Genomic DNA, 26,699 nt, shown 5'->3' with positions numbered 1-26,699 from the left:
TTTTCACCCAAATCAGTACACACATACATACATATATTAAAAGTTCCACAAATACTTCTTACTGTATACAGCACACTCCAATATTTTCTAGTCTATTCTAGTCCATTAAAAAGGAAAAACACTGATTGTGAGCTGTTAAACTGATTTCATGAGCCATTAATGGACCCAGGTCCATAGCTTGAAAAATACCACTTCTCATAATGCAATCTCCCTATTCTAAGCTGATACAGAATTTTGGCACTAAGTGGTATTATTGCTTATATATACTTTATCTGACTAATTTTAAACTGGGAAGACTCTTATTACTGTCACATTCCCAAAATTTTTTGTATAGTAGATAGTTTTCAGTTTCTATCAGACAGACAGAAAACACACACATATATCAAGCAGATAACTGAGGTAACATCTATTATTAAACAATAACCCTGAAAATTAAGGGGGAAAAATGAGTGCCCTCCTGTAACTGCTACTATGCAAACTAAAGCACTGATAAAACCTTAGAACTGACATAAATGATTGGTTCTCAAAGGGAGCAGGGAGGATATTATCAGAATTCAGAATCACATGTGGAGCATTTATAAATTACACTAGACCACTTCCATGTACCCTGACATTCCTCTCCTAAAGGTTAAGAGCTATTACTATAAATCTTACCCTTTAAAATTCCCTTCATTACCTTCCATCTTCATCTGGATAGAGGACTACATGGATAATGGCCATCCTTCCATGTTTATTAGCATTCCTGTACCTGCATATATCTTCCCTGGCCATTCCTCATTCTTCCATCTTAGACAAAAAGGTAGCTACCTTCAAAAAGCTAAAGGCTTCAGTTCTTGCTTTTGATCCCATTCCTTCTTGATATTCAAGGAATCTTGCATTTGCATGTATCCCCCCCTCTCTCTTGCATCTTGTCCCTCCCTGCCTCCTCCTGCCTCATTTATATGTCTTTAAAAAAGAAAAAACAAAAACAAAAAAACTTTTGCTTGAATTTCATGCTATTAATATTACCATTTAATCCTTTCCTTGAACTAGTGATTTATAACCCTATCCTCCTTAGGTCCCTGGAATCTGGTTTCTATTATAAGTATACTCCTGACAATGTACTTTCAAGTATCATCAGTACTTCCAATTTTTTTCTGATCCTGCTATTACATCAGAAACAGTCATTGTCAGATGATAGACAGACAGATAGATAGATAGACAGAGAGAGAGACAGATAGATAGACAGATAAGAAGAGCATTTGCTCCAAGGCTCTGATATTTTTTTCCATTTTCTTCATAATGTTTGACAAGCAGAAGTGTCTAATTTTGGTGAAGTGAAAATTATCTAATTTTTCTATTTACAGTTATTATTTTTCTATTCCTTCCAAGAAAACTTTGCATGTCCCAAAGTAAAAAACATAGTGGATTTAACCAAGATGGCGGAGTAGAAGGACATGCTCTCATTCCCTCTTGCGAGAACACCAGAATCACCTAGCTGCTGGACAATCATTGACAGGAAGACACTGGAGCTCACCAAAAAAGATACCCCACATCCAAAGACAAAGGAAAAGCCACAATGAGATGGTAGGAGGGGTGCAATCACAGTAAAATCAAATCCCATAACTGCTGGGTGGGTGACTCACAGATTGGAGAACACTTATACCACAGAAGTCCACCCACTGGAGTGAAGGTTCTGAGCCCCACGTCAGGCTTCCCAACCTAGGGGTCTGGCAATGGGAGGAGGAATTCCTAGAGAATCAGACATTGAAGGCTAGTGGGAATTGATTGCAGGACTTCGACAGGACTGTGGGAAACAGAGACTCCAATCTTGGAGGGCACACACAAACTAGTGTGCGCATCGGGACCCAGGGGAAGGAGCAGTGACCCCTGGGGAGACTGAAGCAGACCTACCTGCCAGTGTTGGAGGGTCTCCTGCAGAGGCGGGGGGTGGCTCTGTTTCACCGTGGGGACAAGAACACTGGCAGCAGAAGTTCTGGGAAGTACTCCTTGGCATGAGCCCTCCCACAGTCTGTCATTAGCTCCACCAAAGAGCCCAGGTAGGCTCCAGTGTTGGGTTGCCTCAGGCCAAACAACCAACAGGGAGGGAACCCAGTCCCAACCATCAACAGTCAAGTGGATTAAAGTTTTACTGAGCTCTGCCCACCAGAGAAACAGTCAGCTCTACCCACCACCAGTCCCTGCCATAAAGCCACTTAGATAACCTCATCCACCAGAGGGCAGACAGCAGAAGCAAGAAGAACTACAATCCTGCAGCCTGTGGAACAAAAACCACATTCACAGAAAGATAGATGAAAAGGCAGAGGGCTATGTACCAGATGAAGGGACAAGATAAAACCCCAGAAAAACAACTAAATGAAGTGGAGATAGGCAACCTTCCAGAAAAAGAATTCAGAATAATGATAGTAAAGATGATCCAGGACCTTGGAAAAAGAATGGAGGCAAAGATCGAGAAGATACAAGAAATGTTTAAAAGACCTAGAAGAATTAAAAGACCTAGAAGAATTAAAGAACAAAGAAACAGAGACGAACAATACAATAACTGAAATGAAAACTACACTAGAAGGAATCAACAGCAGAATAACTGAGGCAGAAGAACGGATAAGTGACCTGGAAGACAGAATGGTGGAATTCACTGCTAAGGAACAGAATAAAGAAAAAAGAATGAAAAGAAATGAAGACAGCCTAAGACCTCTGGGACAACATTAAATGCAACAACATTCACATTATAGGGGTCCCAGAAGGAGAAGAGAGAGAGAAAGGACCAGAGAAAATATTTGAAGAGACTATAGTCGAAAACTTCCCTAACATGGGAAAGGAAATAGCCACCCAAGTGCAGGAAACGCAGCGAGTCCCATACAGGAGAAACACGCCGAGACACATAGTAATCAAATTGGCAAAAATTAAAGACAAAGAATAATTATTGAAAGCAGCAAGGGAAAAACAACAAATAACATACACGGGAACTCCCATAAGGTTAACAGCTGATTTCTCAGCAGAAACTCTACAAGCCAGAAGGGAGCGGCATGATATACTTAAAGTGATGAAAGGGAAGAACCTACAACCAAGATTACTCTACCTAGCAAGGATCTCATTCACATTCGACGGAGAAATCAAAAGCTTTACAGACAAGCAAAAGCTAAGAGAATTCAGCACCACCAAACCAGCTCTACAACAAATGCTAAAGGAACTTCTCTAAGTGGGAAACACAAGAGAAGAAAAGGACCTACAAAAACAAACCCAAAACAATTAAGAAAATGGTCATAGGAACATGCATATCGATAATTACCTTAAACGTGAATGGATTAAATGCTCCAACCAAAAGACACAGGCTTGCTGAATGGATACAAAAACAAGACCCATTTATATGCTGTCTACAAGAGACCCACTTCAGACCTAGGGACACATACAAACGGAAAGTGAGGGGATGGAAAAAGATATTCCATGAAAATGGAAATCAAAAGAAAGCTGGAGTAGCTATACTCAGATAAAATAGACTTTAAAATAAAGAATGTTACAAGAGACAAGGAAGGACACTACATAATGATCAAGGGATCAATCCAAGAAGAAGATATAACAATTATAAATATATATGCACCCAACATAGGAGCACCTCAATACATAAGGCAACTGCTAACAGCTCTAAAAGAGGAAATCGACAGTAACACTATAATAGTGGGGGACTTTAACACCTCACTTACACCAATGGACAGATCATCCAAAATGAAAATAAATAAGGAAACACAACCTTGAAATGACACAATAGACCAGATAGATTTAATTGATATTTATAGGACATTCCATCCAAAAACAGCAGATTACACGTTCTTCTCAAGTGCGCACGGAACATTCTCCAGGACAGATCACATCTTGGGTCACAAATCAAGCCTCAGTAAATTTAAGACAACTGAAATCATATCAAGCATCTTTTCTGACCACAACGTTATGAGATTAGAAATGAATTACAGGGGAAAAAAACGTAAAAAACACAAACACATGGAGGCTAAACAATACGTTACTAAATAACCAAGAGATCACTGAAGAAATCAAAGAGGAAATCAAAAAATACCTAGAGACAAATGACAATGAAAACACGACGATCCAAAACGTATGGGATGCAGCAAAAGCAGTTCTAAGAGGGAAGTTTATAGCTATACAAGCCTACCTCAAGGAACAAGAAAAATCTCAAGTAAACAATCTAACCTTACACCTAAAGAAACTAGAGAAAGAAGAACAAACAAAACCCAAAGTTAGCAGAAGGAAAGAAATCATAAAGATCACAGCAGAAATAAATGAAATAGAAACAAAGAAAACAATAGCAAAGATCAATAAAACTAAAAGCTGGTTCTTTGAGAAGATAAACAAAATTGATAAACCATTAGCCAGACTCATCAAGAAAAAGAGGGAGAGGACTCAAATCAATACAATTAGAAATGAAAAAGGAGAAGTTACAACAGACACCTAAGAAATACAAAGCATCCTAAGAGACTACTACAAGCAACTCTATGCCAATAAAATGGACAACCTGGAAGAAATGGACAAATTCTTAGAAAGGTATAACCTTCCAAGACTGAACCAGGAAGAAATAGAAAATATGAACAGACCAATCACAAGTATTGAAATTGAAACTGTGATTAAAAATCTTCCAACAAACAGAAGTCCAGGACCAGATGGCTTCACAGATGAATTCTATCAAACATTTAGAGAAGAGCTAACACCCATCCTTCTCAAACTCTTCCAAAAAATTGCAGAGGAAGGAACACTCCCAAACTCATTCTATGAGGCCACCATCCCCCTGATACCAAAACCAGACAAAGATACTACAAAAAAAGAAAATTACAGACCAATATCACTGATGAATATAAATGCAAAAATCCTCAACAAAATACTAGCAAACAGAATCCAACAACACATTAAAAGGATCATACACCACGATCAAGTGGGATTTATCCCAGGGATGCAAGGATTCTTCAGTATATGCAAATCAATCAATGTGATACACCATATTAAAAATTGAAGAAGAAAAACCATATGATCATCTCAATAGGTACAGAAAAAGCTTTTGACAAAATTCAACACCCATTTATGATAAAAACTCTCCAGAAAGTGGACATAGAGAGAACCTACCTCAACATAATAAAGGTCATATATGACAAACCCAGAGCAAACATCATTCTCAATGGTGAAAAACTAAAAGCATTTCCTCTAACATCAGGAACAAGACAAGGATGTCCACTCTCACCACTATTATTCAACATAGTTTTGAAAGTCCTAGCCACGGCAATCAGAGAAGAAAAAGAAATAAAAGGAATACAAATCGGAAAAGGAGAAGTAAAACTGTCACTGTTTGCAGATGACATGATACTATACATAAAGAATCCTAAAAATGCCACCAGAAAACTACTAGAGCTAATCAATGTATTTGATAAAGTTGCAGGATACAAATTTAATGCACAGAAATCTCTTGCATTCCTATACACTAATGATGAAAAATATGAAAGAGATATTAAGGAAACACTCCCATTTACCACCGCAACAAAAAGAATAAAATACCTTGGAATAAACCTACCTAGGGAGACAAAAGACCTGTATGCAGAAAACTATAAGACACTGATGAAAGAAATTAAAGATGATACCAACAGATGGAGAGATAGACCATGTTCTTGGATTGGAAGAATCAATATTGTGAAAATGACTCTACTACCCAAAGCAATCTACAGATTCAATGCAATCCCTATCAAATTACCAATGGCATTTTTTACAGAACTAGAACAAAAAATCTTAAAATCTGTATGGAGGCACAAAAGACCCCAAAGCATTCTTGAGGGAAAAAAATGGAGCTGGAGGAATCAGACTCCCTGACTTCAGACTATACTACAAACCTACAGTCATCAAGACAATATGGTACTGGCACAAAAACAGAAACATACAGCAATGCAACAAGATAGACAGCCCAGAGATAAACCCACGCACCTATGGTCAACTAATCTATGACAAAGGAGACAAAGATATACAATGGAGAAAAGACAGTCTCTTCAATACGTGGTGCTGGGAAAACTGGACAGCTACATGTAAAAGAATGAAAATAGTACACTCCCTAACACCATACACAAAAATAAACTCAAAATGGATTTGAGACCTAAACGTAAGACCGGACACTATAAAACTCTTAGAGGAAAACATAGGAAGAACACTCTTTGACATAAATCACAGCAAGATCTTTTTTGATCCACCTCCTAGAGTAATGGAAATAAAAACAAAAATAAACAAACGGGACCTAATGAAACTTCAAAGCTTTTGCACAGCAAAGGAGACCATAAACAAGAAGAAAAGATAATCCTCAGAATGGGAGAAAATATCTGCAAACAAATCAACGGACAAAGGATTAATCTCCAAAATATACAAACAGCTCATGCAGCTCAATATTAAAGAAACAAACAACCCAATCAAAAAATGGGCAGAAGACCTAAATAGACATTTCTCCAAAGAAGACATACAGATGGCCAAAAAGCACATGAAAAATTGTTCAACATCACTAATTATTAGAGAAATGCAAATCAAAACTACAATGAGGTATCACCTCACACCACTTAGAATGGGCATCATCAGAAAATCTACAAACAGCAAATGCTGGAGAGGGTGTGGAGAAAAGGGAACCCTCTTGCACTGTTGGTGGGAATGTAAATTGATACAGCCACTATGGAGAACACTATGGAGGTTCCTTAAAAAAACTAAAAAGAGAATTACCATATGATCCAGCAATCCCACTACTGGGCATATACCTAGAGAAAACCATAATTCAAAAAGACACATGCACCCCAATGTTCATTGCAGCACTACTTACAATAGCCAGGTCATGGAAGCAACCTAAATGCCCATCGACAGATGAATGGATAAAGAAGTTGTGGTACATATATACAATGGAATATTACTCAGCTATAAAAAGGAACGAAATTGAGTCATTTGTTGAGACGTGGATGGATCTAGAGACTGTCATACAGAGTGAAGCAAGTCAGAAAGACAAAAACAAATATCGTATATTAACGCATGTATGTGGAACCTAGAAAAATGGTACAGATGAACCGGTTTGCAGGGCAGAAGTTGAGACACAGATGTAGAGAACAAACGTATGGACACCAACGGGGGAAAACTGCGGTGGGGTGGGGATGGTGGTGTGCTGAATTGGGCGATCAGGACTGACATGTATACACTGATGTGTATAAAACTGATGACTAATAACTACCTGCAGTATAAAACAAACAAACAAGCAAACAAAAAAAAACAACTAATACTAAATTTTCTTTGGGTTATTTGTATGGAAATATGTTAATATAATGTTTCAGACATTACATGAAATTTCTAAAAATCTTATATGTTCTGGTATAATGTTATAAATCATAATTCTAGTTATTACTTTAAAATGTATATCTCAGAAATAACTAAAAAAAAAAACCATAGTAATCTTTGTAAGTTTTATGTTTTTCTGCTTACGTCCATGATTTATCCTAAATTACTATTTGTATATGGTATGAGGGCAAGGATTTTTTTCCCATGTGGTTTTCCTGTTTTATTAACCACCATTCATTGAAAAACAAAAACAGCAAAATTCTGCATCCACCAATAAATAGCCTTGGTGGCTTTGTCAAAAGTCAAAAAAAATATATATGGTCTAGTATAAAGACAGACATATAAACCAATGGGACAAAATAGAGAGCCCAGAAATAAGAGCACCAAGACCATTCTATGTGGAAAAAAGTCTTTTCAACAAATGGTATTTGAAAAACTGGATATCCACATGCAAAAATGTTAAGTTGAACCCTTACCTTAACACCATATACAAAAATTAACTCAAAATGGATCAAATACTTAAACATAAAGACGTAAAACTGATATCAATATCATTAATCATTAGGGAAATGCACATTAAAACCACAATGAGATAGATACCACTTCACACCCATTAGGGCTATTATCAAAAAACAGACAATAACAAGTGTTAGCAGGGATGTGGAGAAGTTTGAACCCTTGTGTGTTGGTGGTGGGAATGTAAACTGCTGCAGTCACTATGGAAAACAGTATGGCAGTTCCTCAGAAAATTAAACATAGAATTACTACATTATCCAGAAAGTTCCACCTCTGAGTGTGTGTATGTGGGTGTGCTTCACCCCTAAAGGAAGTGAAAGCAAAGACTCAGATATTTGTACATCCAAGTTGATTGCATTATTCCCAACAGCCAAAAGGAAAGAGCATCCTAAGTGTCCACCAATGAATGAATGGATGAATAAATAAAATGTAGTATACACATAAAATGGAATACTATTCAGCATTAAAAATGAAGGAAATTTTGACTAGAACATAGATGAACTTTGAAGACATTACGCTAAGTGAAATATGTAAGACACAGAAGGACAAATACTGTATGAACAAACCCTTGTGTGTTGGTGGTGGGAATGTAAACTGGTGTGGTCACTGTGGAAAATAGCATGGCTATTATACTAGAGTCCTAGAGTAGTCAAATTCACAGAGACAGAAAGTAGAATCATGGATGCCAAGGGCTGAGGGACATGGTGGAATAGGGAGTTAGTGTTTAATGGGTACAGAGATTTGCTTGGGGAAGATAAAGTTCTGGAGATATGGTGGTGATGGCAGTACGACAGTGAGAATGTACTTAATGCCACTGAACCATACATCTAAAAATGGTTAAAATGGTAAATTTTATTTATGTATATTTTACCACAATTCTTAAAAATAATTTTTAAAAAAGAAAATAATCAATTGGATTTAATCAAAAATTTGAATTTGCTAGTTCAAAAAACACGGTTATAAAAATGAAAAGGCAAGCAAGAGACTGCGAGAAAATGTTTACAAAACATGTATGTGCTATATATACTATGTCCACTCTTTGGCTTGGAAACTGGTTGCTGACCCAATAGAATTTAGCAGGAAAGATGAGGACATTAGTCCCTACTTTGACTTGCACCAGCTAACAATGTGGTATTTTGTTTCCCATTGTTTTTGTTTCTTAGATGTATAGCTTCCTCTCCTCCATGAGGTCCTAGAGGAAGCTGTACATTCAAGGGAAAACAAAACAAAACAATTAGCTTCTAACTGAAAACCCTTACTAGGGTTCCCAACCCCACTGTAGTCCTTAACACCTTCTAACAAGTTTTTGTGACATTTTAAAGAGTCAGTATGTCCCAAAGACCCTGGTATAACTCCTGGCACATAAGAGATGCTTAACAAATATTAGCATACCTGCCTAAAAATCTACCTAACCTTGAATACTAGAGCCTTGCTTCTCAAAATGCAGTCCACTGACAGCAGCATCTGTTATCACCTCAGATGCTTATAGGAAAAGCAAAATCTTGGGTTCCACTCCAGACCTACCAAATCAGAATCCATATTTTAACAAGAGCCTCAGAAAATTATGTACACTCAAGTTTGAGAAGCAGTGCTATAGAACAGAGGATACCACAAACTTTGGAAAGAGCCTAATCAAATATTTTAGTCTCTGTAGGCCACTGGGCAAAATCATGTAGATGTTTATGTAACAAGAGAGAAAAGCTTCCCATAAACTTTTTGTTGACAAAATTTAAGATGTAATGGGACTTCCCTGGTGGCACAGTGGTTAAGAACCCACCTGCCAATACAGGGGACACGGGTTCGATCCCTGGTCCGGGAAGATCCCACATACCGCGGAGCAACTAAGCCCATGTGCCACAAATACTGAGCCTGTGCTCTAGAGCCCATGAGCCACAACTACTGAGCCCGTGTGCCACAACTACCGAAGCCCACATGCCTAGAGCCCATGCTCCACAAGAGAAGCCACAGCAATGAGAAACCCGCGCACCGCAACAAAGAGTAGCCCCCACTTGCCACAACTAGAGAAAGCTCGCGCACAGCAATGAAGACCCAATGCAGCCAAAAATAAATAAATGAATAAAATATTTTTTAGAAAGATGTATACGATAACTCTATATAATATATTGTAATAGATCAGTCTGATAATGAAAAGAATGGAATTGGCAGGGGAGGGGGGAACATTCTGCTTAATTTGAGTTTCCTATAATCAAATATATTCCAAGTACTCATCTGATAATGATGATCAGATTTTATGGATTTATCTTTGAAAAAGTCTTTTCTGAAAAATAAGTACTGCTGAATGCTGATATAAACCTGGAAACACATGACTTTAATTGAACATATTCATTATCTCAAAGGCAGTTAGAGAAGTCTATTAGATTATTCTTTTGATATTTGCCTCTCAGTATGTCACTACAGTGCAGATTAATCACTTCCAATTGAAGGTTAGGTAGAAGTTCCTCAGATGCACAATTAAATTGATTCTGAATTATGGAAACATTCTTTGCACTTGCATCAATGTCTGAAAAATGCTGCTGGAACTGTAGTTTGAGGTTGGAAAATATATTCAAGCAAATTCATGTGGGAATGAAGATCTCACTTTGATGGGATGAGAAGTGTATAAAGCAGCTTGATGGTACTTGTAATTCAAACATTAAGTTATCACTCAAATGACTTTACTGCAGCTAAATTTCACGTATCAGCGCTATTTTGCCGTGTAATTCTAGCTTAAATTCATTTAAAAATATTTCCAACTCTGCAGAAAAAGCTGATTTCCAAAGCCAATCAGTATTTGATAATAGTGGTTGAGGGCAGTCCCATTTGTTCAGAAAAATTTCAATCTCAGTCCTAAAATCAAAAAACTGCAATAAAATGTTACCACTGCTAAGCCAGTCAGGATATTCAGCTTCTATTTCTAACAAAAATTTGTGCAGCTGATGCTAGTTAGGTCCATGAGAGCAAATGGAGTTCACCATTAACAATACTGATTCAATAATGTGATAAATTCACCTATTTTCTGCAAAGTACCTGTTGATGAATAATATAATGAATAACAGTAGGCTTTGAACACCTCACATTTTTACAAACTTTGTAAATGTGTCCAACTAAGCCTTTTTCTGTTTCACACATATTTTTACCACCATCAGCTGTAGCATGTCTTAGCAGATTCCACCTCAGGTTGTACTTAGTGTTTTCTCAACTGTGAAAATACTCTTGCCTGTAGTTGTTCTACACAGATTATTCATAGAGGCTAATTTTTCTGCCACTTCAAACTTGGCATTGACTCCTCCAATAACCAACAACTGAGTAGTATCAATAAAATCTGTGAACTCATCAAGAGGCAAGGAAAACCACTCTAAATCTTTCGCCTTGTTTTTAAATTAACTATTGATGTTGTTTCAAATGTCCTCAACTCTTAAGTCAACTGTTCTTGCCAAAAAGTTAATAGTCTAAAACAAGTTTATTTTCTCTGGACACATTTCTTTGCTGCAATCAAACACAGTTTAATTAACTCACCATCAGTAAATAGCTTTCTTTGCTTGGCTAACGAATGAGTCACTCAGAAACTTATTTTGGTGGCAGCCTCATTTTCAATTTTATTTTTTTTATGAAGTTATGCTGTAATAAGATATTCCATTTTAAATGGACTGTTACTTTAAAAATTTGAGAGTTGAGAATACTGTGGTGTATGCTTAGTCTAGAAATGTCAACATATACTGTATTCTATCACACAGTGTCACTGCAAAATAAGAACAATTTCTTGCTATCTAATTCAATAATAAAATAATACACACTCCACTGTGCCGTAAAAAGCATGCCATTCAGAGTCCATTGTTCTCTTCTTTTCTTGTTTTGACATGATGGATATGCAGTGGTATAAAAAAAATAATAAATATTGCAGACTGGCAATACACATGGCACTCAAAATACTGTCAAGTTATAACTGCAGCACTGAAATTCGTAGTGCACCGAAGCAGTAAGAAGTGAAGAGAATGCCATATAGGGTCTCTGTCACAACTACTCAGCTCTGCAATTATAATGCAAAAGTGGCTGCGTTCCAATAAAACTTTACTTATGGGTACTAAAATTTGAATTTCACATGTCACAAAGTATTAGTCTTTTGATTTTTTTTTTTTAACCATGAAAAAATAGGTAGTTTGCTGACTCCTGTTACAGCTAACACATTTCAGAAGTTTTAATCTTTTATGAAATCAAACTGTCATTTCTGATACATCCAAAAATTTGGTTCTCAATTACAAGAGGTGAGATTTTTCTGAAGAATATGTAATTTTACCATGATCCATGAAATTCTTCATTATACAATAAACGCTTATACTTTTGAAAAAGAAAAAAATTATAAAAGGGACTTCCCTGGTGGCGTAGTGGTTAAGAATCCGCCTGCCAATGCAGGGCACACGCGTTCAAGCCCCGGTCCGAGAAGAGCCCACATGCCATGGAGCAACTAAGCCCGTGCGTCACAACTACTGAGCCTGTGCTCTAGAGCCCGCGAGCCACAACTATGGAGCCTGTGTGCCACAACTATTGAAGTCCGCGCACCTAGAGCCCGTGCTCCGCATCAAGAGAAGCCACTGCAATGAGAAGCCCGTGCACTGCAACAGACAGTAGCCCCCACTCGCCGCAACTAGAGAAAGCCTGTGCGCCGCAACTAGATAAAGACCGTGCGCAGCAACGAAGACCCAATGCAGCCAAAAACAAAATTAATTAATTTTTTTAAAAAAACAAAAAGAAATGGCAGTGACCTGCCCAAAAGCCATTCTATGTTTAAAAAAAAAAAAAAATTATGAAAGACACTATGAAGACCATACCATCCTTAAAGAATACCCCATCTCAACATACAACCACCTGTCTCCTAATTATGCTACTATTCTTACTAAACTGCTCCCCAAAATCTATTGTAAACCCAAAACTTCACATAAAACATGTAACAAGAGATGTCACTACTCAAATTAGAGATCAATCACATCCTATTTTATGAAGAACAATTTTAGGAAAACAACATAAATAAAACCACAATTTGACCCATTAGAGCAGTCTGTCATGGCCCCTTCTAATAACTTCTTTTTTCCTCTCTCTCTCCTTCTCTTCCACACACACACTCACAAACTCACTCAATAAATGTTAATTATTATACAAGTATGGCCTCCCAAGGTGGTCAGTCTAAAAAAGGACACATGTATTTGGATATATTAGCAGCTCTGGTTGGTCAACATTACTTTATAGTTATAGCACCTTTTTTATGACAATGAATCAATTTTTCATTATTTCATTTTTAAAGTGCCTTAAGTCTTCATCTTCCTTAGCAGAGAGTCAAAACAAAATAAAAATATCTAGAAAGCATGTTTTCAAAAGGTTAAAACCAGAATACCAGTTACCAAAAAGAAATGAGTTTGTTCAATAAGACCTTTCTAATATTAGATTCAACTGCTACTCAGCCATTACTTCATATTTTTTTAAATTTAAAACTTCCTTTACTCTGAAAATATTTTAATTCATTCCAGGTTTTAATTGTTACTTTTCATACTACATATGATAAGCTGATTTATACAGAACAGTAAAGTCTTTCTTCAATTAATACTTTTCACATTATGCCTGACAAGGCAGAGACTAAAAACAGAAATACCATAATAAAGTTAGAAATTATTTCAACAAGATAAAATATTCCATTTAAATCATTCCTTTTCATTAGTTTTTAAAATGCATTTGAAAGTATAGGAAACTAAAAGAATTCAACAAGTTTACACTGTTTAACACTCCAGAATTACTTCTGACTCATCTTTAAACATCCACTCTAACATGGTTAATAAACAGAACATATCTATGTTCATATACAGTATTTTGCATACTTAGTGGATATACTTATTATTTTTGTTGACTACGTTGCACTTCATCATTTTTTCCACTGCCTGATCTCCTATTTAAAACCAAATATTCTAATTTTTTGGCAGTTAAATGAACATGTTAAATGACCTATCACAAGAGCAGTCCAAATTCTTTATTTCCTAATATACTTTTTCCCTCAGGAATCCAATAAAAATACCACCCACATTTTTTATAATGATTTAAAATATTAACATTTGGACATTTAATTCACTTAAAATTTAACTGTACATATCTAGAATTTTTTCCAAAGGGAAATATCATACAATTTCTCACAAATTTGACCTTTCCCCACTGATCTGAAATACATCTCTAGTCATGTGTCACATTCTGATATAAACATGGGTGTGTTTCTGTATTTGTTTCACTAAACTATTTCTGAACCATATATATCTCCATTCTATCTATCTACACATACAAATATTTATGTATTGTACATATACACATAAATATTTCACCTAGAATGACTGAAAAGGGTATGTATAAAAAGCCAAGTTTCTGAATCTATTCTACTGATACACATTCAGTTACATAAGCCTGTGGTAAAGAGAAAACAGGTCTGATCTAGAATCACTCCAAGTCAGATTAATACCTCACCTTAACTTTAAGATAAGTCATTTTAAACACTTTAATTATAACCCTTCCAGCAAAGGATTCAGACAACCTGAGACCGAATTTTCATGTAACGATATGTAGCTTGCCCCAGAGGTGAGGCATAGAGTTCTCGTTTATGCTTCTCTATACTGTCATGACCTTGGAGCATGAGAATAATTTAATTTCAATTTTATTCTTATAAATAAAAAATGTCTGACAGCTACTTTTTCTTTCATCAAAAATAAAACACACACACAGATAGACAAGTTCTGTCAATATGGCCAAGTTCCTTAACCTCTCCATGTTTCAGCTTCCTTATGTATAAAATGGAGATAATAAAAGTATATACCTTATAGTTGTTAGAGTAAAATAAGTTAACATGAAGAGTTCTGAACTATATCTGTCACTTAGTAGTCAATAAATGTGAACATATATGTATGCTAAAATACAAGTGCTCAATAAACATTGGCATGTATAATGTACATAATATAAGCTCTCTTCCAGCTTTCTCCCTGAAGCTAGAAGTTCCTGGTAGGTAGAATAGCATATACTTCAATGCCTCATTTCTTTAATGTATTAATAATATGACTAACTCCTCTTCCTCTAGCTTATAACAATTTACCTTAAAAAGCAATTATACACATATACACACATACATATATACATATATGTATCACACACACATACACATATGTATACACACATACATATATATGTATATATACATACATATATATATATCTTAATACTAGGCTATTTTTCTATTTTAACATATAGTTCTCATTTTAAAGATAAGGAAATTGAGACACTGAGAGGTTATGTTACAATGCCTTTTGTTAGAACTTATATCCACTCAACTAAGCACCCTTGTCCCAAAGGAATGGTCCAAAAGAAGGGTGTAAGGGTGTGTGTGGGTGTGTGTGTGAAAGAGAAAGAGCGCCTGCCGAGAGAGCACGTGACTGCACACGTAAGAAGGAACGTTCTCCAGGAAAGCTCCAAAACAGGATTTTGGTAAAACCTCCTCACTACTAGGAAGTCAGCTGGTATCCTGTCACTAACCAAAGTGCAAATTACTTAAGAATCTTTTGTAGTTTCATGAGTTTTCCCATTATTAATACAAAACATACTTGTATTATAACAATAATAAACAATACAAAACTAGAAAAGTGAAAAGTCCGAGTACTACCCTGTCTCCCAAAATCCCACTCCTCACAGGTAACCACTTAACATGCCTTAAAAAGCACAGTGATGATTTACTGCCCACAGTACTCCTTCTTGGTCTATTCTTCTATCCCAATAGTGCAGGGTAAAAGAAGGGCTACAGAACAGTCTTAGAGTTCATTTGCAACAGGGAAGGAAATCTCTGACCAGGAAGTAAGTTGCATGTACTACATGTAAGAAGTCCAACTTGAGCACTATCTACCTATTAAAATACTACCTAAAACAATGCATTATAATAAACAAGGATAAAATATTCTAAATGTTTATACAGTGATTTCAACATAAGTATCATCTCACCAACACTGGCTCTATCATGGCTTCAACAAGATTCCTGAAATGAATTTCTTCGGACATTTATTGTAGCAATGTAACTTTAGGGCTAAGGTGGGCTCTGCTGCAAGACTGAGTTCAAATCCCAGCTCTGCCACTTAAAGACCTCCTCATCCATAAATTTCTGGTAATAACAAAGTCTAGCTCACAGGATTGTTAGGTGAATTAAATGAGATAATACTTGTAAGCCCTTAGCAGGTTCCTGGAATACACAGCCTCATTAATTTTTGCTTACTCTTACTAAGTGCCAGAAAAATAAGCAACTTACCCAAAATTGCATACCAAACAAGTGATGTGAGGAGAGAAAGCAATAAAAGATTATCAGTAGACAGGAGAGCAGGCCAATTTACTCACTTACTTTTCAATTTCTCTAGCCTAACTCTTCACATAAAGAAGAAATATATATTTCTCTCAATTAACAGATCTACAAAATTTCCAGCAAAACAGACTACTCTGTTTAGGAACCCTACCTGCTCTAAGTGCATAAACATGTTCAACACAAATTATACTGCTCGATGAAAATAAAAATAATCTTTAACCATCACTCCTAACTCTGAATTGATGTAAAACTCCACAGTGCCAAAGTTTAGGATCCAGATACATAAATTAGCGCATAAGCCCACTGAGATGATAATGTTCCTCTAGAAAGACACATTTCCCAATGAAGAAATACCCAAAAAACAAAAAAATTTTAATTTTAGTAATAACTTCTATTAGCTGCAACCTTAACAGAAACACCAACCTGTAACTTGAGATAAATATATAACACAAACTAAGTAAACCAATTTGAACAAAGGATGAAATATTATAATTTTTAACAGGTTCAACTGTATGAAGTTACAGGTATTCAACCATTTTTAATCTATAAAATAGGTTCAGATGGTTCAACCCAATACTCAATGGCCTATGGTATAATCAATCCCCTAGTGCCTTTACAAATGATTATGACTGCCATTTTTTACAGTGTTCAGCGATTCAAACAAATTGTGGGTCACATCATTCTCATACATCTTTATTAGTGTTTAAATCTCAAAACTGCCAAAACAGAGTGACAGATGCAAAGTCTTACTAAGTTTATAGCTTATAAGGTTGGCCCTCAAATTTTCACCATAGTCTCTAGCAAATCTATACAATCATTTAAAAAGTATGACTTATATACCAAGTTTTCTTTCAATTATAGCAATTTTCTGACATTTCTTTCCCAATGCCAATTTATTTGCCTTATGCAAAAAGGTACATGTATTTTTATAAAATTGTGACGATAAAGAAGCAATTTCAAGTCTTTTCCTTTTTACCTTTGGTCATGAACCCAAAGTTGCCAACACTACAGAAAAATGCAAAAATGCAAAAAACTAGAACCTAAAATAATCCCACCCATTGTCTACTACCCAAAGATAACCAAAGTTAACATTTAGGTTTATTTTCTTCCAGTCTTTTTTCTGTATACTTTTTACTCAACAATTAAGATTACACTTTATAGTAGCTCCCGGCATTCAAAGATGTTTCCACATTTCTAATTTCAACCATCTGCAAAAGACTCTGAAAGTTGATGACATAAAAACTGCTGAAGTGCTACTAAATGAGAGAAACTTATAACACAACCTCCATCCACCCAATTCTCAGTGTGGGTTTGTTTTTCCTTGTCTGTAGTCATATATCCGGAAACTCTCACAGTTACTCCAACCCCCCACGAAAAACATTTTTTTGGGAAAAATGTTCCCCCCAAATAAACGCAATTAATAATATTAATGATGAAAATGACAGCGGCAGTTATTTGCCATAAAAAACAAGCTTCAGGGGACTTCTCTGGTGGTCCAGTGGGTAAGACTCTGGGCTCCCAATGCAGGGGGCCCGGGGTTCGATCCCTGGTCAGGGAACTAGATCCTGCATGCATGCCTCAACTAAGAGTCGCATGCTGCAACAGCATGAATGAATGAATAAATATTAAAAAAAAAAACAAGCTTCAGATAAATTACAAACTTATGTATTTATATAATACATTCACTGCATGTTAATGTTACTACCCTAATAATATAATGCAGTGTACGTGTTTTAATAAAATTTATTTAAATTTCTTTACAAATAACTCCAACTTTTGTGTTAAAATTGATGAGTAGTGAAGCTGTGTGATGGGTACATTAGGGTTCACTGCAATATTCACTCACTTCAATAAATTAAATTTTTTCCCATAATAAAAAGTTAACTTCTTACATTTCCCCACATTTTTGTGAGGAAATTTGTGTTTTAAGGGCATTTGCAAATTTCAGAACTAGAAAGTTGTCTGGCATCCATTACTACTGTCAAGATCCTACACTAGTTACTGCATTCTACCCTATGTTCTTCCAATTATACAAAAGCAATTTTCCACATTATTATGTTTTCATGAACATTATTTTCATGGCTACCTAACATTCCATTAAATGGATATACATTAAAATGTTTAATTATTCCCCTACCATTGGGGATTCAAGTGGTTTCTAATTTCTTGCTATTAAAAACAGTGCTGCAGCAAACACTGTCCTACCTAAAATGCTTTATTTGAATGTAGGGTTATTTCCTTAAAACAATGACTCCCAAAGCATGATAGGAAAGACGACTGTAAATATTTACTATCCCTCCCCAGACTCACCTCAGCAATCTCCATCCAGAGTCATTAGGTAACTGTGCAGAAAAGTGCTAACACAGTAGACCTGAGGATGCTATCTTTAGAAAGTCCTCCCAGCAAAGAAATCCCCACCTTTCCCTAACTGATAAGGTGGCTCACAGTGCCTAGGTTATACAAACAATGTAGTATAACTAGGAAGAAGATGCCCCAGTAAAAACCTTGAATGCAGAGTCTCTAGTGGATTTCCCTGGACACACACATTGCACACAAGTTGCTGAAATTTCACTGCTGGGGGAAGTGTGTGCACTCCCTGTGCCCCCCTCTTGTGAGGGAAAGAACATAAGGAAGCCTAAATATGGATCCCTCCAGGCTCTGCCTACGCTTTTTTCCCTTATGATCCGGCTGTTCATCTTTACTATGTCACCATAATACATCTCAACCATGAATACAACTATATGCTGAGCCCACTAGTCTTTCTAGCAAAACTGACACGATATCTGAAGCCCAGAGACCACTCTAAGATACCATGTTCAGAGCTCTAGGCAAGAACTGGTGATTACCCTGCTTTCTGAGGTTATGGAGAACCCCCTATGTAAGTTAACTTTTCATATCTCCTTCCCATGCCAAGATAGGTGAATGCTTCTTAGTTCTGAAACTCCTTGGCAGACACAGTCATTCTGAGTCTGCAACTATATCAATGAGCTGGCTTATCTCCTCCTCTCACAAGAATGTAAGCTCCAAAAGAACAGGAATTTGGGGGTTGGGGGCGGTTTATTTGTTCACTGAAATATCCAGGTGCCTAAAAGAATGCCCAACACATAGAAGACTCTCAATAAGTATTTGTTTAATGAATAAATGGATATTCTCAGGTATCCTATCCCCAAATTCTCAAAATGAAGAAACCTACTAGGGACTTCCCTGGTGGCGCAGTGGTTAAGAATCCGCCTGCCAATGCAGGGGACACAGGTTCAAGCCCTGGTCCGGGAGGATCCCACATGCCGCAGAGCAACTATGAGCTCCCGTGTGCCACAACTACTGAGCCTGTGCTCTAGAGCCCACGAGTCACAACTACTGAGCCCGTGTGCCACAACTACTTAAGCCCACACGCCTAGAGCCTGTGCTCCACAATGGGAGAGGCCACCGCAGTGAGAGGCCCGCGTGCTGCGGCAAAGAGTGGCCCCTGCTTGACACGGCTAGGGAGGGCCTGCACGCAGTAACAAAGACCCAACGCAGCCAAATAAATAAATAAATAAATAAATAAAATAAAAAATAGATGCCGTAACACCCTTCTTACATAAATTCTTTGAGAAAAACGGTAAAAGAAAAAGTACTTCTCAACTCATTTTTATGAAGTCGATGTTACCTTGATAAAAAAACCTAACCTTTTCAGAAATGAAGATTAAGCCTGAATGAACCCAAGAGAAAATACATACAACAGATAATGCTTTAAGAGAACGAGAGGGTAAAGAGTAGGAACAGTTTTGAAATCAAAAGAAATGAAGAGATTAAAAGGATGAGAGAAAGCAACCACTTAATGACATAACAAGGATCCAACATTCTGAAAACAGAATTCTTTAAAATGCACTACCATAAGAGAATAAACAGTAAAAACTGTAATTCAAGAAAACTTTCTTGAAAATTTAAAAAAAAAAAATTGAAACTACTGACTGAAGGAGCACCATGTACACTTAAGAATTCAGCCCAGGGCTTCCCTGGTGGCGCAGTGGTTGAGAGTCTGCCTGCCAATGCAGGGGACACGGGTTCGAGCCCTGGTCTGGGAGGATCCCACATGCCGCAGAGCAACTGGGCCCGTGAGCCACAACTACTGAGCCTGTGCGTCTAGAGCCTGTGCTCCGTGACAAGAGAGGCCGCGATAGTGAGAGGCCCGCGCACCACGATGAAGAATGGCGCCCGCTTGCCACAACTAGAGAAAGCCCTCGCACAGAAACGAAGACCCAGCACAACCCTAACTAACTAACTAACTAACTAACTAAATAAATAAATAAATAAATAAGAATTCAGCCCAGCAGGCCAACAACTAATTTTTCAAAGGCAACACTTTATGCTAGAAGAAAACAGAATAATGTATTTGATATTCAAGACAAGAAAATATAAAGTGTCTTATATTCAGTAAAACTGATTTTTAGCACATGGAAGACACAGATAAACTGTTATCAAAATGCCAAAAATTGGGAAATACTGCTCCCATGAGTCCTCCCAAAAGAATCTAGAGAATAAGTTTGCGAGAAAGTTAAGTTATAGACCTATCTCATTCATGAACACAGGTGTAAAAATACTAAACAAAAGATCAGCGAAGTAATTTGTATAAAAAGAATAATAGTTCACAATTAAATTGGGTTTAGTCCAGGAATACAAGGTTGGTTTAATACTTAAAGAGCAATAAAATAATTTATCACATTAAAAAAAAAACCTGGAAAAAAGTTAAATGATTGTCCAAATAGATGCAGAAAAAGCATTTGATAAAATTCAATAGCCATTTGTGATTTGAACAACAACAACAAAAAATTAGTAACTAGTAACAGGAATTTCCTTGACCTGAGAAAGGACAGACCCAAAATAGCCATATAATAAATTGTAAAATACTGAAAAATTCTCCCCCCACTTCTAAAATTAGTAACAACACAAGGATTCCCACTATAACCAATGTATTCAATACTGTACTAGAGGTCACAGTCACTATAATAAGGCTGGAAAAACAAATTAAGCATAAGGATTGGAAAAGATGAAATGAAATTATCATTCATAGGTCATATGTTTATAGAAGATGAATCTAGCTGAGATAAATTATCAGAATTATAAGCAAGGTTGTTGGTTACCAAGTCGATATGCAAAAATTAACTGGATTTCTATATATCAGCAATAAATAGAAAATAATAAAAGTTAAAAAGAGATCCCATTTACAATATCAAAAAGTAAAAATAAAACATCTAAAAGTGCAACAGTAATTATGCAAGTTTATTACAAACTATAAAACATTATTAAAATGATGAAGGGAATACACTATATACATGAATTATAACACTCATTATTATAAAGATATGATTAATAGATTCAGTGTAATCTCAATGAAAACCCCAACAGATTGGTGTGTTTGTTTGGTTTTTGAAATTAGCCAAAAATAGCCAAGGCAATGTTGAAGAAAATCAATAAAGTGTGTATTAATTCCCTACTGCTGTCCTAATAACAAGTTACTACAAACTTAGCAGCTTAAAACACCCATTTATTATCTCCAGTTTCTATGGGTCAGAAATCTTGGTGCAGCATGGCTCAGCTGGTTCTCTGCTTAGTGTCTCACAAGGATAAAATCAAGGTATCAGCCAGGCTGTGTTCCGGTCTAGACACTCTAGGAGAGAATACATTTCCAGGTTCATTTAGGATGTTGGCAACACTAAGTCCCAAGCAGCTGCAGGACAGAGGTCCCCATTTCCTTGCTGTCCATCAAGTGGGGTTTAGTCTCAGCTTTTAGAGGCTGCCTACATTCCCTGGCTCATGGGCCCCTTCCAAAGGCAGTAACAGCAGGTCAAGTCCTTTTCATTGCTTCTGAGTCAAATCCCTCTGACCTCTCCTTCTGCCCCTTTCCTCTTTTGCTTCCTTCTTCTGCCTTCTTCTCTTCTGACTTTTCTATTTTTAAGGGCTTGTGTGATTATATGGGACCCACCAAAATAATCTCACTATTTTAAGGTCTGTTGATTAGTAACTTTAATTACATCTGCAAAATCACTTCACAGCACTTCCTAGGTTAGTATTCAACTGAATAATTGGGACAGAAATGTTGGGAGAACACCTTTAGAATTCCACCTATCAAAAATCAGGGAAGTTTGATTTACTGGATATCAACCTAATTATGAAACTACAGTAATTAAGAAAATATGATACCGGCACAAAAACAGACAAACATAATACAGAATATAGAGCCTAGAAACTGACCTGTTTCTGGGCACAGACACTTGATTTACAAAAAAGGGTAGCACTGCAAAACAGTGGGAAAGAACAATTCTTTTCAGTAAATTGTGCTGGGACATCAGGACACTCACAGGGAAATGAAACCTACTCCCATCTCACACCACACAGGAAAAAATCAACTTCAGAAGGATTACAGATCTAAATATGAAAAGCATAATAACAACAAAGCTTCTGAAAGATAATACCGGAGAGTGGGACTTTAGGAATAGTGGCATGAGGGGCTCGGTGGACCATTTCTCCAGTAAAACAACGATTTAACTGTTGAAAAAAATTTATTTAAACAACCAACTATTTAATGCCTCTGAAAATTGTCCTAAGGGCATACAGCAAATGGAAAAACATTTATTCAAGAAAACATACTAAACAGAGGTGAGAACAGCAAGTATCCATGACATATGGGCCATAAGCCACTCCCAGTTACACCCCACAACTCAGGGTGACAGAAGTTCTACACCAGACAGGTGCTACAGGAGCTCCCACACTCCAGCCTAGGACTAAAATTTCACCCCGGCAGGGGAAGGCTGCTGGCATCTCTTACCTGTCGCACCCCCCAGCTCCATGTTGCAGAAACTCTATGCCAGGGAGGCCTGGATGAGAAGACTAGGGGTCCCTCCATCCAACCAGCCCCCACTTATAAGGCAGAAAAGCTCTTCTCCAGGTGGAGTAGGCCAAAAACACTAGGTCCCTATTCCTCACTCATAAGGCAGAAGTTCTTTACCAGGAGAGGCAAGATGAAAGTAGGATTTACTCGCCTTGCCCAGCACGCTACTCCTAGAGTGGGGTGTCACTTCAAGAGAAGTGATCTCCTTGCCTCTGACCCTAATTTCACTGAGGCAAGGCAGAGGTTCTTCCCAGGGGAAAAGGTAGACCATTAAGAACAGAAAGCTCTGCTCCCCCCCCCCCACACCTAACAGAATGACTTTACTAGGGCAGACTGTGGGGAACCTCATTTCTAAGGGCAATGTCCAAAACTATGGAGATCCTGGAGGTGAATTACTAAAAGGAGGCGGGTAGTTCCACAACAGTAGTACCAACAAGCAAAGCTACAAACCAGCTAGAAGTTTAACAGAGAGAACTAGGCAAAGAAAAAGGTGGTAAGATTCCTCAAGGCAAGCAGCACAAGTCTCAAAGGCTGGCAACACTTAGCTTCTGCAGAGACCTGACTTAATGCAATCAAACTATGGAGCAATTTATGCCCTGGGATGTTGGTGAAAACAATAGAGCAATAAGCTAGCAGTCAGTGGAGGCTGACAGCTGGCTGTGACAGCAATAGAGACAGACCAGCCAAAAGCTTAATGGGGAGATCAGGGAAAGAGGCAAAGAAAACAAGGCCAAAACCTATCAGCTCTGGTGGTCAGGGAGACTGCACATGACTTTGAGAGGGCCCAGATGTTGGATTCATCAGACAAAGAGTTTAAAGCAGCTATTATAAATATGTTCAAAGAACTAAAGGAAACCATGTTTCAATAATTAAAGGAAGGTATTATTACAATGTCTCATCAAGCGAGAATATCAATGAAAAATAGGAATTACACAAAATAATCAAATGAGAAAATATGAATGCTAGTAAAGAGAGCATAATTGCATATTTCTTCTCCTTTCTTCCCTTAACTAATTTAAAAAGCAACTACACATACAACATGTATATAATTGTACTGTTGGGTCTATAACATAGAAAACATAATATATTTGACAGTAACAGCACAAAGCAGCAGGTGGAAACAAACTTTATTGGAGTAAGGAAATAACATCATATGGTATTAATCAAATCTACATGAGGTAACATCGACATATATACACTACAAATGTAAAATAGATAGCTAGTGGGAAGCAGTTGCATAGCACAGGGAGATCAGCTCAGTGCTTTGTGACCACCTAGAGGGGTGCGATAGGGAGGGTGGGAGGGAGGCACAAGAGGGAGGGGATATGGGGATATATGTATACATATAGCTGATTCACTCTGTTATACAGCAGAAACTAACACAACATTGTAAAGCAATTATACTCCAATAAAGATTAAAAAAAAAACCTACATGAGGAAATGAAGAGAACCAGAAATAATACATAAGGTCAGTATAAAAACTATAAACGTGTCTTCCTTTCTTATCTCAGTTTCTTTAAAAAAGACTTTAAATTATATAAAATAACTATAACAATTTATTCTGGGGTAACATATAGTAACATGTATAACCAAAAAAGGGGAGGATGGAGTAGAGCTATATAAAGAATAAAGTTTCTATATATTGCTCGAATTAAGTTAGTGTAAATCTGAAGCAGATTTTGATAAGATGTATAATGTAAACTTAGAGCCATCACTAAAAAAATAACTCAAAAAAGAATTAAAAATCACAAAAGCAATTAAAATGTTACACTAGAAAATACTCAATGCAAAAAACAAACAGTAACATAGGTACAGAAGGATAAAAAGACATGAGACACACAGAGGACAAAACGCAAAATGGCAGGCATAAATCCAACCATAACAAAAACATTAAATGTGAACGGATTAAGCAATATAATCAAGAGGCAGAGACTGTAGGAATCGATTAAAAAAGAACACAATCAAATTAAATACTGTCTACAAAAGACACACTTTAGATCCAAAGACACAAACAGGATAAAAATAAATGGATGGAAAAAGACCCTGCAAACAGCAACCACAGAAGAACTGAAGTGGATATACTAATATCAGCTTCTAAAATGATTTTAGAGATGAAGAGAAACATTTTATAACAAAGGGTCAATCCATCAGTAAGATATAAAAATTATAAACATATATGTACCTTATAACAGACCTTCAAAATACTTGAAACAAAGCTGACAGAAACAAAGGGAGAAAAAGACAATTCAAAACTAGCTGGAAGACTTAAATACTCCATTTTCAATAGCAAATAAAACTAAGCAGAAGAATAACAAGGAAATAGGAAACAAATACAATAAACCAACTAGACCTAAAAGACATCTAGAGAATACTCCATTCGACGATAGAATACATGTTCATTTTTTTTTTTAAGTGACTTTTTTTTAAAAAGCTCCTGACTTATTTTTTTATTTTTTATTTTTTTTTTGCGTGTTGGGTCTCCGTTTCTATGCGAGGGCTTTCTCTAATTGTGGCAAGTGGGGGCCGCTCTTCATCACAGTGCACGGGCCTTTCACTGTCGCGGCCTCTCTTGTTGCGGGGCACAGGCTCCAGACACGCAGGCTCAGTAGTTGTGGCTCACGGGCCTAGTCGTTCCGTGGCATGTGGGATCTTCCCAGACCAGGGCTCGAACCCGTGTCCCCTGCATTGGCAGGGAGATTCTCAACCACTGCGCCACCAGGGAAGCCCCCTAGAATACATGTTCTTCTAAGGCACACATGGAACACTCTCCAAGACAGACCATATACTAGGCCACAAACCAAGAATCAACAAATTTAAAAGAAGTGAAAGCACACAAAGTATGTTCTCTGACCACAATGGAATTAAATTAGAAATAAATTACAGAAGAAAATTTGGGAAATTCATAAATATGCGGAAATTAACATACTCCTAAATTACCAATGTGTCAAAGGAAGAAATCAAAAGGAAAATTAGAAAATGCTTGAGATGAATAAAAACAAAAACACAACATATCAGAACTTATGGGATGGAACTTGCACAAGCCTCTTAGACAGCTTCATCCATCAGAGGGCAGACAGCAGAAGCAAGAAGAACTACAATTCTGCAGCCTGTAGAACAAAAACCACATTCATAGAAAGACAGACAAGATGAAAAGGCAGAGGGCTATGTACCAGATGAAGGAACAAGATAAAACCCCAGAAAAACAACTAAATGAAGTGGAGATAGGCAACCTTCCAGAAAAAGAATTCAGAATACTAATAGTGAAAATGATCCAAGACGTCAGAAAAAGAATGGAGGCAAAGATTGAAAAGATGCAAGAAATGTTTAACTAAGATCTAGAAGAATTAAAGAAAAAACAGAGATAAACAATACAATAACTGAAATGAAAAATACACTACAAGGAATCAACAGCAGAATAACTGAGGCAGAAGAACGGATAAGTGACCTGGAAGACAGAATGGTGGAATTCACTGCTGTGGAACAGAATAAAGAAAAAAGAATAAAAAGAAATGAAGACAGCCTAAGAGACCTCTGGGGCAATATTAAATGCAACAACATTCACATTATAGGGGTCCCAGAAGGAGAAGAGAGAGGAAAAGGACC

The 26,699-nt window shown here is 36.9% G+C and overlaps 1 protein-coding gene across 1 annotated transcript in view; it reads right to left on the bottom strand.

Moving 5' to 3' along the window:
- The window catches only part of TLK1 (tousled like kinase 1), a 153,398-nt gene that overhangs the window by 108,452 nt on the left and 18,247 nt on the right, over positions 1-26,699 (bottom strand). The gene's annotated exons all lie outside the window — the stretch shown is intronic.

The sequence above is a fragment of the Eschrichtius robustus genome, chromosome 5, assembly GCF_028021215.1.
Source record: "Eschrichtius robustus isolate mEscRob2 chromosome 5, mEscRob2.pri, whole genome shotgun sequence".
Taxonomy (NCBI): domain Eukaryota; kingdom Metazoa; phylum Chordata; class Mammalia; order Artiodactyla; family Eschrichtiidae; genus Eschrichtius; species Eschrichtius robustus.
The sequence above is the reverse complement of the archived record's forward strand: the minus strand, read 5'-3'. Positions and strand labels throughout refer to the sequence as shown.